General features: G+C 43.4%; 1 pseudogene; it reads left to right on the top strand.

Moving 5' to 3' along the window:
• The first annotated feature begins 1,331 nt into the window (after positions 1–1,331).
• On the top strand, positions 1,332–4,342 carry LOC102490079 (RING finger protein 145-like; annotated as a pseudogene).
• The last annotated feature ends 5,864 nt before the right edge of the window (positions 4,343–10,206 follow it).

The following is a 10,206-nucleotide window of genomic DNA, read 5'->3' on the forward strand; positions in this document are numbered from 1 at the left end:
AAACATGGTGCCGGGGTCCAGCCTCAGCAGTGGTGGGTTAGTTGAGACTCATACACAGGAAGGCGACATGGGTGATCAGGAACAGAAATTAGACTAAGACCTCAATGCCTCTTAGCATGTTCTCAGCCGACCACAGCCAGAGCCAGCTCCAGGCTGCCGTGGTAGCGGCTACCAAACACACGTATTTATTGAGGGATGTCTTACAGGAGTAGGAGGGGTGAGGGAGGAAATAAAAGATTTACTCTATGAAACAGGAAATTCAAAGCACAGGAACAATGATCATAAACCATGATGTCTGTCTTGTTTGAACAGGTGAAATCAATCACAGTTCTCAGGATGAGGAAGTCCATTTGTCTGTTGTATTTTCTCCTTAGATCTTGATTACTGGGAAGGGTCTTCAGAAGAGGGGGTTGCAGGAAACTTGGTAACTTCAGTCCCAGGTCAGCTTGATAACTTCAGTCCCGGGCTAGGATGGCAACATTGCTGGTTACAAAGGCCTAGATAGAAATCTTGTCTTGTTAAGTAAAGACACAGTTAATATATGGACTATCTATATATTACAACTAAAGAGGGTGAGCCTATTACCCGTATGGGAAAGGAAGATGATCTTGTAGCTCAGGAGACAACACAGAATGTTTTATTAGCAGTTTTTTATAGTCAATAGCACATAGATGAGAAACTCTTTGTAGTTGAAAACTACCTGCTGCTTTAGATAAGAGCTCCCAGCTAAGATAACCTTTCCCTGGAGCCTTGGGGTTTGTTCATCCTGTTGTCGCCAGCCAGGCTTTTTCCTTTCTTTATAAACCTGTGGGTTTCTGTATTTTGTTTGCTGAGTCTGTCAATTAGTGAGTTCTTTTGTTTTATCTCTGGATCCCTGTTATGTGGTGAATGTGCTGACTTTGCCTAGCATGAGTTTAACTTTGGCCTGTAGCTTTAACAAGGGCTATTTACATAAAACTAGCCTTAAACTAACTTAGTCTACATATGCTTTTAACGCTAATTTGGTTTATACTAACTTAACCTATATGTTAATTTAGGCTTAAACAGACAGGTGGGGGAGTCTCAAACTTCCTGGCCTTCGATAGGAAACCACATTCCTACAAGATCACTAATTGGCTTTATTGTAATGGTTGGGGGTGATATTTTACCCTTGCAGGGTACCGTAGTAACAGTAAAACTCACGGCAGAGAAATTGACTACAGGCCAGTAAACGACACAAAGAGGGCTCGTAAACCGGGCCTTGCCTCAGTGTCTTTCCAGGCCAGGCCTTGCCTTTTAGACATGGGAGGCAGCCTCTTTACCAGCTTGTGTTGTCTGCATGGCCCGTCTACATGGACTATGAGAAGGCCGAGGACAGAGCCTTGAGGCACTTAAAGACCTATCCCAAGATTGATATCAGTTCATTAATTTGAATCCTTTGGGTATAATCATTAGGTTATCAATCTACCTACCTAGTAGTTCTTTCCCAGTCCATATTTATCCATGTTCTCTGCAAACAAATAATGAGAAGTTGTCAAATATCTTGCAGGAGCTGAGATATATCGTATAATTCTCATACCATTTTAAAAATGAATGCTACTGGGACCAGCAGTAAGTGGCATAGTGGTTAAGGTGCTAAACTCCTCTCTGTCCGACCATGGTTCTATTTGCGGGCCTGGAGGCTTAAAAGTCATGTCAGGGGCTGGCAGGTGGTGTGGTGGTTAACGGTACTGGACTCCCACATGGCCAACACCATTTCAAGTCCTGGACCTGGAAGCACGTTGTCTCACTTTCTCTCTCTCTCTCTCTCCCCCCACTCATCAAATTAAAATACATAAATAAATAAAGTTAAATAAAATAATTCTTTAAAAAAAAAGTCATGCTGGGCACATGTGTATGCATTCCCCAAATCTCAAGAGTTCTGAGAACAGGAGGAGAAAGGATTGCAGTGTGGGGGTGACTTCTCACCTTCTCTCTCTGTTTCTCTCGGTCTCTTCTGGTGAGAATGTGTGCCCTAAGGCAAAACCTAGGGGGAAAAAATGAATGCTACTATATTGGGAATTTAGTAACAACTGGGGTCATGCTGATCACACCAAAGACTGAAAAGACTGACACTTGGAAACAAGCCTTAGACACTGGTGCCATCCACAGAACTTAATGACATCTGAATTAGAAGAGTAAGAATGGCCTCACTCTGACCACGCCATTTCTTCCCTTCACCCACGTTGGCACAGTGCCAGACAGAGAGTTTCCCAGGACCCACACCTTCTACACGGGGGAGGGAGAACGGAAGGCAGCAACCTAGGCATTCCAAAACACTTCCCATGACGCCCCCTGTGAAGGACACCACGGGTCAGACTGCCTGGGATTGTGTAGAAAGAAGAAAGATGGTGGAAGTTGCAGTAATCTGAGCAGAGCGTGGTGGCACTTTTGTGCTCCTGCCAAATTGTCGCCCAGAGACATCAGCCAACATTGTAGCCAAGCTGGTCTCCTGTTCCTCCATGCTGGACATCAAATCTTCAGGGTGCATGTTAGGAGTGAGCTGGAGTCCACCCATGGAGGACTCGGTAGATCAGCTGGTGGTGCATATTCTGCTCCAGGTCATGAAAACTAAGATTTTAGCTCTCAGGCTTCCTCTGCGAGCATGACTGCCTTGTTCCTCTGGAGACTGTTATCATAGACAAATTTGCTATCATTTTTACTGGATTGGAAATTTGCTATTTCCATGGACCTAATCTTCTGATACCTTATAACTTTGCTAAGTCTGCATATAAACAACTGATTTGTCAAAAAAAAAAAAAAAGAATAGGTTCAGGTAGTGGAGGTATATGGTCTTCTAGCCTTGAGAAAGTCCCTATGAAATCAACTGGTAGTTCCTGTTGTTTTCAGATTCATTTTCATTTATTAGGTCATCAGGAAAGTAATGATGTATTTTTCTATGCAAAACACCAATATTTATTTGTTTTTAACAGGAGAGCTTTTATTTATTTATTTACTTTTTAAGAAGAATTATTTATGTAATTGTATTTATTTATTATTATTATTGTTTCTCACATTCACCAGAGAAAAACAGAGAGGGAAAGTGAGAAAGTCAGGTGCCAGGTCCAGGACTCAAACCATGATCAGTCATGTGGAAATTCAGTACTTCTCCCACCTTGTCATCTCCTGCGTCCTCATTTTATTTATTTTTCAGATTTATTCCTATTTCATAGTCAAGATCACCTACATCACATGAGAGCCTGCCTTCCATTTTCTGGCTATAGCTAAGCAGCTTCACGATTTCTTGGTCTTCATGGTTTCTTTTGTTTCTTGGGTGTTCTGACACTGCAAGTTTTACTCACAAGGTTATCAGGCTTTGAGGAATGATTCTGCCATGAATGAGGGCGTGACAGGAGTAACACTGTTAATCCTGACAGTGCAGATGGGGCTGATAAAACAGGTTCACCAGGCATGCCTAAGTATTATCTTTTTCTTTGTTGTAGCTTCTGCCCAGCAGTCTGTTAGATTGCACCTTTTATTTTGGCACTGTGAGCATATAGAGACGAGTGTTTATAGAGACACATCTGTGCTGTAAGCCTTTGTCTGTTTTCACTGATATTTCCTGCTTATGTAGCTTATATAATTTACCAGTTCTTTTTTTACATGAATTTTTGTCTGCTTATCATTATTTCCAGCAGCACTCATCTCTGTTCAGGTTCTGGGAATATTTTTTATTTATGTCTGATCAATGGTTGACGATTTCAGAAAAGAGTCAGGAGAAAACACGGATGGTGTCGTCTACTGTGTGAATGACCCTGATCACCTGCAGCAGGCTCTGTGTGGTGACCTATGGAGTCTTGGAGACTATCTTTGGAGAAAGGACAATGCCGAGCTCAATGATTGTCTTCATCCATTTCTACCACAATGTGGCTTCAGGTCCAGCTGGAGTGGAAGAGCTTTCTTTTCTGTAGGAATACTGTGAATAAGACTAAATTATTATCTTTTTTTGTTTTTGAGAGGTTTTTTGTTTTTGTTTTTTGTTTGTTTGTTTGTTTTTGCTATAGGGTGTATGAGACAGAGAGAAACAGAGACAGAAATCAAAAAATTATCCCCCAGTGGGTATGGCTATGCTGCAATCCCTTGTCCTTTCAGGATTTTGGGCTTGTGTACACATGTGCCTGGTGTGTTTCAAACTCCTGGGTCTGGGACTCAAACTGTAGTCATCCACCACGTGAGAGTCCAGTGCCTTAACCACTGCGCCACCTGCTGGCCCCAAGGTTAAATTGCTGCCCATTGGTACCTGAGAACAGCTTCATTGTGTTTATGTTAATAGGACATAAAATCTGCTGTGACGTTACAAGAAAATTATAGACCAATATCCTGAATGAATAAATGCAAACATCCTCAACAAAATACTAGTAAACTGAATTCAACAACATCTTAAGAGGATCACCTATCATGATGAAGTGGGCTTTATCCCAGGGATACACGGATGGTTCAACACATACAGATCAATAAATGCAATACATCACATTGACAGAAAGAAGGACAAAAATTGTATAATCATCTCATGCAGCATAGAAAAAATATTTGGCAAAATTCAGTATGCTTTCATGATGAAAACACTCACCAAATTTGGTACAGTAGTGAGGTACCTCCACACAACAAAGGCCATGTATGAGAAACCCACAACTAACATTACACTCATTTCCTCTAAGGTCAGGATAAGACAAGGCCCACCTTCCCTCACCACTTCTATTAAGCATAGTATAAAAAGTCCTTGTTGGGGCAATTATACAAAGAAAGAAATAAAAGGCACCCAGGGGACCAGCAGGTAACACGGTGGTTGGGGTGCTGGATCCCACATGGCCAGCTGCTTGGTGGGCCGACTCCTACAGCTTGAGAGGCACACTGGGTGCATATGTATGTACGCCCAAAGTCCTGAGGGGAGAAAGGAGAACGGACTGCAGTGTGTCCATCTCCCTGGGAGTTGATTTCTCAGGTTCTAGTCGTCTATCTCCAGTGAACCCATGTACCCTACAGGAAAAAACCTTAATAAAAAAAGAAGGCAGGGGGAGGGAAGCAATAAACGACATTCAAATAGAAAAGACAGAAATTAAATTGTCCTCATTTGTAGATGACGTGATATTTTTTTCCTCTTAATTAAGATTTTTTGCCATAGAATACGTATACTCAGTGGAGAGAGACAGAGATAAAGAGAGGGAAGTGAGAAATGACCCCTCAGGGGATAGCCTCTGTAACTGTACCAGTTTTTTTTTAAGAAAAGCATAAATTATATTGTGTTTTCCATTAACAGTGGTTATTTGTGGTATGCAAAATGGAGTACTAAAGGGAAATGTTCGCTTTTTTTACTTTATTGCTTTTTTAAAAGAATTATTTATTTAATTTTACTTATCATCATTTTTTAAAATTTGCTATAGAGCATGCACACTCACTAGAGAGAGAAAGAGAGAGAGGGAAAGTGAGAAAACAAGACACAAGGCCTGGGGCTCATCTGTGGTCAGCCATGTGGGAGTCCAGTGCCTTAACCACACCATCTGCTGGCCAGACTTATTTACTTCGTAAGACCTATATCAGTTGACTTTTCTTTTCTTTCTTTCTTTCTTTCTTTTTTTTTTTTTGGAGAGGCTTTTGCTATAGGGCGCATGTGCTCGTCAAAAAGAGAGAGACAGAGAGACAGAAAGCGAGAAATCATCCCCACCTCCACAATCCCTTCTCCTCCATTCTCTTCTTGGGATCTTGGTCACGCAAACACACATGCCCAGTGTGAGCTTAAGCCACAGGGTCTGGGACTCGAACCATGGTTGACTACATGGGAGTCCAGCAACATAGCCATTATGCCAACTGCTGGTCCCTCAGTTGATTTTTCTACAAGGAGCTTGCTGTAAACCATTTTTAAAAAATTCTTTCTTTATTGGGGCCAGCAGATGGCGTGGAAGTTAAGGCAGCTGGATTCCACATGGCCAACTGCATGGTTTGAGTCCCAGACCCAGTGTCTTGAAAACAAGCCAGGCATGTGTATGTGTCTAAGATCCCAAGAAGAGAATGGAAAAGAAGAGATTGCGGTATGGTCATCCCTCTTTATCTATGTCTGTTTCTAGCAAGTGCACGTGCCCTTAGAAAAAGTTTTTAAACCATTTATTCATGATATAATATGTGTTTGCACAACAGAGAAACAGAGAGAGAAGTACCCTACAGAATCTGGCCATGCCTTGACTCCCTTTCTCCTGCCCTCCAATGTTTCAGATTCTGGGCACTCACACACTTTCCTAGTGCACTGCAGACTGACCAGGCCGGGGATTTTAACTGAGACTGCTGCGTGGGATCTAGCTTCTCTTGAGTGGTGGTGCATTACTGCACCACTGCAAAATCTCCGGCAATCTCTGAACATCTCTGGCAATGTTGGAAGTCTTTAGAAATAAATGCCCCCAAGAAATGCTGACCCTCTCACCTCTCCCTCCCCCATAAAACACTTGAGCTAAGTCTCATTCTCTGTTGGCTTCTCGTTCATTGTCCCAAAGGCAGGAGTGAGGGTCACGTATCCCTCTCAGAATCTTTGTAAAGGCCAGATAAAATCATGTATATGTGAATGTTTGGCGAACTTTGAAATTGTAAGCCATTTTTTAGTTACTATTAAATGATATTATCATACATGTTTATTTTATATTTTATTTTATTTTGCTACTGTGAGCATCCACTTACCAGGGGAGACAGAAAAAGAGGGAGAGGAAAAAGCACCCCTTCCCCATGCTGCATGCTGTTCTACTCCATTTCTCCCTCTTTTTGAGACTGTGGGCACTCATGCACAAGTGCCCAGAGCACTTTTCAAGTTGCCAGGTCTGAGACTTGAACCAGAGGGTTGATCAGGTGGGATTCAGATGCCTCAACCACCAGGCCACAGAGGTGACCCCATACATTTTTTTAATTATTTATTTTAATTGTAATTATTATTATTTTATTTTTAAGAATTATTTATTTGATTTTATTTATCATTATTATTTATTTTTATTTTTTATTTTGCCATAAGTACGTGCACTCATCAGAGAGAGACACTGAGAGAGAGGGAAAGCGGGAAAGCAAGCTGCCAGGTCTGGGACTCGAACTGTGTTGGCACCTTACTCACCACGCCACTTGCCGGCCCTCAAAGTCATCCTGAAGTAACTCTAGTGTGTGGGAAAAATATCTCATAGGTAGAAGAATATCCACTGTGACATGGTACACTCCAGATATAGCCTGTAGAATTGAGAGACCTTTTTTTTGTTTTTAGATATTTTTGTTATGGGGCACGTGCGCTCACCAGAGAGACAGAGACAGAAAATGAGAAATCATTCCCAAGGGGAATGGCCACACGGCAATCTCTTCTCCTCCATTCTCCTCTCGGGATCTTGGGCATGCAAACACATGCGCCTGGTGTGAGTTTAAGCCATCAGGTCTGGGATTCGAACCGTGGTCGACTACATGGGAGTCCAGCAACATGGCCATTCTCCTCTTGGGATCTTGGGCATGTACACACACATCCCTGGCATGATTTTTTTTTCTTTTTCTGTTTTTTTTTTTCTTTTAAGAGGTTTTTTTGCTATAGGGCGCATGCACTCGCCAGACAGACAGAGAGACATAGAGACAGAAAGCAAGAAATCACCCCCCAGGGGGGATGGCTATGCCACAATCTCTTCTCCTCCATTCTCCTCTCGGGCTCTTGGGCACGCACACACACGTGCCCGGCGTGAGTTTTAAGCAACTGGGTCCGGGACGCGAACTGCTGTCGACTACATGGGAGTCCAGCGACATAGCCATTATGCTAACTGCTGGTCCCCCCGGCATGAATTTTAAGTTGCCAGGTCTGGGACTCAAACCATAATTGACTATGTGGGATTCCAGTAATATAACCATTATACCATCTGCTAGGCCCCCTATATACATTTTTTAAAATTAGTTTATTTATTTTGAGAGAGAGGGAGAAAGAGGCAACCTCAACAGGGTCTTCACAATCCACCCTCAGCTTCAGGTAGCCTGGGTCACTTGGGATATAAACCATCTGGCTGCAAGAGGCCATTTCTTTGAGCCTTAAAGTCGTTCAAATTTATCCCCTTATGATTTCTCCCTTTCATGGGATGACAAGAAACATTAGGCTAATTATTTTACTTTCTATCTCTCCTTCCTTTCTTATTTATTTATTTACTTAGTAGAGAAGATTTGCTATAGGGCACATGTGCTTGCCAGAGAGACACAGACAGATAGAAAGTGAGAAACCACTCCCAGGGAGGATGGCCATACCACAGTCCCTTTGCCTCCATTCTCCTCTCAGGATTTTGGGTATGTATGCACATGTGCCCCGTGTGAGTCTTCAGCTTCTGGGTCTGGGACTTGAACTACAGTCTACCATGTGGGAGTCCAGCAATGTAACCATTATGCCATCCACTGATCCTTCCTTTTCTTTTTTTCTTAATCTATTTTTGCCTTCTAATTTCACCTCCTATGTTTGGACATGCAAGCAATGGACTTCTAAATAGATTATTTTCCTATCCAATTATTTATTCTTTTTTTTTTTTTTTTTTTTTGGGAAAGAGAGGTTTTTTCTACCAGGGATGGGCCCTTAGAGACAGAAAGCAAGAAATTTCCTCTGGGGGGATGGCCATGCCGCAATCCCTTCTCTTCCATTCTCTTCTCAGAATCTTGGGTACACAAGCACGGTGCCTGGAGTGAGTTTAAGCCACCAGGTCTGGGACTCGAACCGCAGTCAACTACATAGAAGTCCAGCGACATAGCCATTACACCAATTGCTGGTCCCTCCAATCATTTATTCTTCCCCTTCTGAAAAATCAGACATTTAACAATGTTTGATTCACAATGTCCAGCATTCAGGCAAAAAATTCTGTATATAAGCAAGTAAATAAATAAAAGTGATCCAGAGAAATCGGGGGGAAATGAATCAACTTGAAAATAAGTAAGATTCAGAAGCTGTTCACAAGTAGCTAGAATTCTGAGATGGAAATCCTTCTGGGTTGGACATTTTCTTCTCTCTCTCTCTCTCTCTCTTTCTTTTTTAATTTTTGCCAGAGGGCGCTTGCACTGCCTGGAGAGAATGCTGGAAAGTGAGAAAGCACACCCTCCCCTATGGGGACAGTCACATGCAATCCCTTCTCCATTTCTCCTTCCTTTCAGGATTTTTGGTACAACCCCACAAGTGCAAGGCATGCTTTTTGAGCCTTTGAGTCCGGGACTGAACTGTGCAGTTAGCCACCGTAACCACAGCACTGCTGGCTGTCCCCTGGGCATTTTCTTAACTTCTACGTCATTTAAAACACAACCCCCTACATTTTACATGGTCTGACAGCTGAAAATCTCTTCTTCACAGGCTGAAGGTTTCTCACCAGGTCCCCATAATTGACTGTGTTCAGATTTTTACTCATGTTTGTAGAAAACTGAAGGGGTACCCTGTGAGTTGTATGTTTTCAACAAACAAAAAAATCCTTTGGTGGTAATGCGCTGCTCAAGAGAAACCAGATCCCACATGACAACAGTCAGCTCAAATCCCTGGCCTGGCCAGGCAGTAACACAATAGGCACGTGTGAGCACCCAGAATCTGACAGGCTGGGACCACCCTGTGAATCCTTCCCATCCCTGTGAGCTCCAAGCCCAACTCTTGAGAACTTAAGGTGGAAACAGTCAAGGATACCAGAGGGCTGCCCATGGGGTGTGGTAGCTTTCCTTATTTTATTATTTATTTTTATTTTTAAGAGTTTTTGTTTGTTTGTTCGTTCGTTTTTTGCCTTAGGGCGGGCTGGAACAGGTGCGTGGGGAGAAGGGGGTGGTAGAGAGAGAGGAAAAGTGAGAAATCAGCCACCAGGGGCTATGGCCACGCCCAGTCCTCTCTCCTTCATCTCCTCTGGGGTCTAGGGCACGCGTGCGCATGTACCGGTGTGAGTTTCAAGTCACCACCCAGACTAAACCCGGTAGGCCAAGTTGGAGTCCAGCGTCGCAACCGCCCTGCCATCTGCTGGGCACGGGTGCGGTAGTTTTCTAGCTGCAGTGTTCCTTCTCTGGAGGAGCCCCTGAGTCAGGAGGATTTGTGGAGGTACTCTCCCCACCCCCATTCCAAATCCCCGTGCCTCACCCTCCGTGAACTGTCCCCTTAAGCCGGTCTCCCGACCTGGGAGGAGCGAGAGCAGGCGGGGCTAGCGGGCGGGACTCCGGCGGGCCCGCCCCCCCGCGGCGCCCGGTCTCCCC

Source organism: Tupaia chinensis, unplaced genomic scaffold (genome assembly GCF_000334495.1).
Source record: "Tupaia chinensis unplaced genomic scaffold, TupChi_1.0 Scaffold000014_1, whole genome shotgun sequence".
Classification (NCBI taxonomy): Eukaryota; Metazoa; Chordata; class Mammalia; order Scandentia; family Tupaiidae; genus Tupaia; species Tupaia belangeri.